The following is a 6000-nucleotide window of genomic DNA, read 5'->3' on the forward strand; positions in this document are numbered from 1 at the left end:
AATAATTTAAAGAAAGTAATGAGGTTATGGAAAACTAGAAGTATTGAATTTCCTAAATTATATCCCACATATAAAAATTCTAGTCCTTTCTCCTTCTGGGAATAGCTATTTTTAAAGCAGATACAATATAACAGTCTGAATATCGTTTTGTTTATTTTTATTCTCATTGTCTTTATGGTTCACACTTCCCTGAGGCCACTAAAGTTCTCTGCTTTGAGAAGATTTCCTTTGTACTCTCTGCTGAATAAATGTAACAGTGATAGTGCTAAGGACTTAACTAATTAGAATAGGTGACTTTAAAAAACATCAAACTAAGCTTTGCAATTTAAATGGTTTGAATCTTGGTACAGGAGAATGAATACTTTCTTATGTGGAACAAAAATAAAATTGACAGGTTCATTGTAACGGCTTACTAATTGAAAGTAATTATACAACATTAAAAAACATAATCTCTTAAAAACACAAATTTAATGAAACAACTACTGGGGGGAAGCATCTACCAAATGTTCACTTACTCTGAACCATGTGACACACTACACATTTATCATTTTTTAAACTTACCCTTTTAATTACCAAGCATATATTGTGCATTTTCAAATTTCTATTGATTTTAGATTTGAATTAAAATGCATATCACGGGGCACCAGGGTGGCTCAGTTGATTAAGTGGCTGCCTTCTGCTCAGGTCATGATTCAAGGTCTTGGGAATGAACACCTCGTTGGGCCCCCTGCTTAGCGGAGAGCCTGCTTCTCAATCTCCCTCTGCCTGCTGCTCTGCTTACTTATGCTCTTTCTCTATCTTTCTGTCAAATAAATAAATAAAATCTTAAAAAAAATAAAATAAAATACGTATCACTACGATGATATATCTCCAAATAAGGAGCCACGTGACATGCTTTTGAAAGCCTCAATGGAAGAAACCTTCCACATGCACACAAACACACATAGGCAGGGTTCCAATTTGTGAGTCCCTTTGTAAAACAGTAACTTCTAGAGTCTAATAGGAGCAAGGTTCTATTCATAGCAGAAAAGTTATGGTGAGTTCTGAGATATTTTGTAATGATATGGTTGTATTTTTAAAATAATAGACAAAATAAATACATTTTCATAAAAAGACTTTATACGTATTATTTATAGACAAATATATCAAAGTATAGTTTTAAAACATTCAATGTGTGTATTACTTAGCTATTACTGTGTAAAACATTAGCACGAACAAACCGTAAAACAATACACATTTAGTATCTCACTGTTTCTGTGGTCAGGAACTGGGCATGGTGTGGCTGGGTCCTCTGTAAGGCTGTAATCGTAATGTTAGCCTTGCAGCCTTCAGTCTGAGGGCATCAGTTGCTTGCTGGCTATCAAATGGAGTTTTCCTAAGATACTTCAGAACATGTCAGCAAGCTTCTTCAAAACCAGAAAAGAAGAGGCTGTCCACCACAAATGCATTTTCTTTACTTTACTTTAAACATGAAAAACATATTGTTTATATGGAGTTTTTGCCTCTAGCATGTGACATAACTACCAGGAATTACCCGAGTATTAGGAGATACTCAGTAGTTTCTGAGATTATCTACTTAGAATCTACAGTGGTGAGCACTGGATATTACATGCAACTAATGAATTGTTGAACACTACATCAAAAACTAATGATGTATTCTATGCTGGCTAATTGGAAATAATAACAACAACAACAACAACAACAACAATAACAAGAAGCAGCAGCAACTACAGTGATGATTCTGAAAGAAATATGGCGGAGTTTCTGGGAGCTCAGTCGGTTAAGTGTCTTCAGCTCTGCCTTCAGCTCAGATCCTGATTCCAGGCTCCCTGTTCATCAAGGAGTCGGCTTCTCTTTCTCTCCCCATGCTCCCTTCCCCCATGGGTGTGCAAACTCTAACTCTCAAACATATAAATAAATCTTTCATTTTTTCTTTAAATGAAAGTGGTATGAAGATATGAGGTATACTGGTGGAAGTTGTAGTAGAAGATAGTTATTGTTACTGCTATTGTCTATAGTTTAAAAACACACTGAATCTATTATATTGTGGCAGACACTATTGCTTTTCTACTCCAAAAATATTTCTAATCATGTTTCTTACTACTTTCCTCTGTATTACCTAGAGAGCCATATATACTCACTTTCTTGATTGCCTTTGCTTCTAGTGGTAGCCAAATTACTGTTTTAGTGCATAATAAATAGCAGGTAAGTTTTGGGATGAGGATGCTTTTGGGAAATTCTACTTTTTTGGTTAAAAGAAAACCATGCCTGGTATATCCCATTTCTCTTTTCCATCTTAAAGGTGAAAGCCATCTTGCAACATTACTGAATACTTAATAAGAGAAACATCAATGATGCTATTGAGGACCTAAAAGAGCAGCAATAACTTTGATATCTGTGGTGCTGGACTTTCTATTTCTTGCAGCTAAAAGAAATCTTAATAGAGGAATTTATAATGCAAGCTACTAAATAACACTAAACCAAGATAGCACTGAAACTATCATGGATTAAAATAATTGATAAGTACTGACCTTTAAATTATTAAAGAGCTCTATTATATATTTTCCCAGTAGGTGTCCTCTATTAGTTTTCCAGTGCTCCTTAAACATTAATGCATATTTTTGTTGCCTGGGGATCTTGACAAAATGCAAGTTCTATTTCTGAATGGCATGAGGGCTGATATTCTGCATTTCTCATGGGCTTCCAGGTGATGCCAATGCTAGAGTCACGCAATATACTGGAAGTAGCAGATTCTATAGCCCTTATTTTTCCTGCTGTCTGATTTCTGTTCGTAACAGTAAAAAAATACTTTCCATCTCATGGAGGACAGAGATTTGATCTATTTAACTTACTGCTATATCCTCATGTCTATAATGTTTTCTTGCAAATAATGAATGCTGAATAAGTACTTGTTTAAGGAATAAATGCAGATATTCAATTAAAAATGAGCTATTGCCTTAGTGGGCATAAAATCCTGATGATAATGGATTCAAGAAATAGTGGGAGCTAAATAAGTGGAAGATCTGTGTATAGAAAGCTCTTTGCATATATTTAGGAGCAACATGTGGAGGAATATTAAGGTTAAGGAAGAGTTTTTTCTTTTTCTTTTTTGGTGAGAATTTGGAGCATTTTTTACTCTGATGTGAATGAGCCCATACAGAAGAAAACTAATATTATAGAAGTAAAAGGAAAACTTGCTGAAGTATGTCAGTGTCATCTTAAAAAAAATACACAAGTTATAGCAAATAGACAAGTTTTCTTAGAAGCAACCATGATTCATCCACAGAAACTGGAATGGAGAAGAAATGTGTGCATACAGATATAAATAATTTGTAGTAATGGGGAAGTGCTTAAATTCTCTTTCACCTTCTTCAATATTGTCCATGAAATAAGATCCATAGTTTAGTTGTCTAGAGGAAAAAGAAGGACTGAGATTTCTAATAAGGAAATAATGTAATAATGAAAAATTTGTAATTAAATAGGCAGAAAAAGATTGGAGGGAAAGGAAGCAATATAAAACTTCTGCCACTATATAAGATTGTTATTATTTAATTTTGACTAGCTTTTATATCTTCTTCATTTTGTATAATATGAGTATAAAACATAGACAGTCTGTAATAAGAATAACCCATATTTAAGTTGATATTATATATGGACAAATCAATTGTAGAGTGGCATATTATTTTTTATTGTTGAAATTGTCCCTTGTAAAATTATGTCATATTCTAAGAAGTTTTATATGTATTAATTGTAGTACTAAAAAAGTCTTATATTATATGATAAAGATACATTTAAAAATACATTTAGTATGAAATTATTCTATCCCTATACCACTCTAGTCCATCTGTCATAGCTTTATTGCATAATTTTTTAATTGCACACTGTAATACTTGCTAAGAGGGCCATGACAAATATCACAGGTGACTTAAACAATCAAAATTTATTTTCTTACAATTCTGTAGGCTACAATTCTGAGATCAAGTTTGGGTTTCTTCTGAGGCTTTTTTCTTCACCTTGTAGATGACTATCTTCTCCTTGTGTCCTCACATCATCTTTCATCTGTATGTGCCTTTGTCGTTATCTCTTATTATGAAGACACCAGGCCCATTGATTTAGCCCTCACACTGATAACCTCATTTTAATTTACTCCTAAAAAAACATATCTCAAAATACAGTCACATTCTGAGGTACTAGGGGTTACAACTTAAACATATAAATTTTGAGGGGATGCAATTTGGTCTATAACACATACCTAAGGATTGAAAGACATTGTTGGGTGTTGCATCAATTGCAAATATATAAAGATACTGGAGATTTGGTGCATGAATAAAAAGTCTGTTTTATAAAAATGGATAAATATAATATGAGAAATACAAGTATAATATGATTCTTCAATAAATATTTAATCTATTCTTCTGGTGTAATAAGAGAGTACACATGAATATTGCTATTGCAAATGAATAAGTACATGTCTGTGCCCACAAAATAAATGGTTAAATAAACACAAAAGAACCACTTTATTAATGTGACCTTTTATGCAAAACTTTTCCAATATATGTATCAGCATAATTGCTTACAGTGATTTCTCTAGTCATTGTATTCTGTGCTTTAAATATCAACAAAAATGGCTAATTTGAGGAAGTAACTGTGTACTGAAAAGTTCCATTTTACTTACAATAAGTTTAAACCTACAGGTGGTCACTATAGTTAAATCCAAAGCAAACATGATAGTTAAGACTTTGAGAATAGCAGTGTATGATTCACAAAGGCTAACTTCCACTGAAAGTGCTTATGATATTTAGTTTTTTCATTGTATATGGATAATTCTGAAAGGTTAAAGATTAGCATAAGGAATAATTTCCACCTTGAAAGAATAAAAGATTGGGGACCATAATGGTGGGAATATTTAGCATTTTTCCAATATAGAACATATACACTATTAGCTGGCTTTCATAAGTCCTTCCTGGCATTTAGACCAGAAGTAGTGGATTTAAGTCACATAAACAGAAGTTGGACATTGAAAATACATATTGACTTTTATGATTACACAATTAAATAATATATTTTTCAATAGTTATTTACAAAAATAACTAATTTCTATATTCTCAAATCTTTTCAATTATAGATTTGTCAAAATATGAAATGAACTTGATATTACATCTTTAAATACTTCCAGGTATATTTATAAATGGAACCAATAAAAACTAGGCCAACTAAATGCTTTTGGTTTTAAAGCTACCTTTGGCATAATATATATTATTAAACTATATTTAATCAAAATATATTGATCATAGGGGTGCCTGGGTGTCTCAGTCAGTTGAGTGTCTGACTCTTGATTTTGGCTCAGGTCATGATCTTAGGGTTATGAGATCAAGCCCTAAATTAGACTCCACACTCATCAGAGATTCTACTTGAGATTCTCTCTCTTCCTCTCTCCCTGACCCTCCTGCACCTTCCCATGTGTTCTCTCTATATATAAAATAAATAAATAAATCTTTAAAAAATATATTGATCATATATACAGTACTATGCCTGACTTTTAGGAAGTCAAGATTTACACACTTGTAAGAGAGGACTCAGGATAGAAAAACATGTTATTTATGAGACTCAGACACCATCAGATAAGTTGTGACCTCAAAACAATCTTTAAGAAATATATGATGCAAGTGAATAGAGAAGAGGAAAAACGCTAACACAACAGAAAAAGTTATAAAAGATATTCAAGGTATAGTTTGTAGATATTTCTTCCTGAGTTAGATAATTTATGTAAGAGAAAACGTGAGAAGAAAGGTTGGGAATGAATAATGCTTATTGGTGCTCTAACTTCTTATCTGAAGTTATGTACATTTTTAATAGATATGGGATATCAGAAGAATTGGTAAGTGTTCATAATATTTAATAACAGTTATAGTAGTTAATTATAATAAAAATAAAAATAAAGTACATGACAAAATGTATACAAAATGAGATAAGTTTAAGTTTTAAATGCATATTTCTAGT

The sequence above is a fragment of the Mustela putorius genome, unplaced genomic scaffold, assembly GCF_011764305.1.
Source record: "Mustela putorius furo isolate JIRA1106 unplaced genomic scaffold, ASM1176430v1.1 tig00003834_pilon_pilon_pilon, whole genome shotgun sequence".
NCBI classification, from domain to species: domain Eukaryota; kingdom Metazoa; phylum Chordata; class Mammalia; order Carnivora; family Mustelidae; genus Mustela; species Mustela putorius.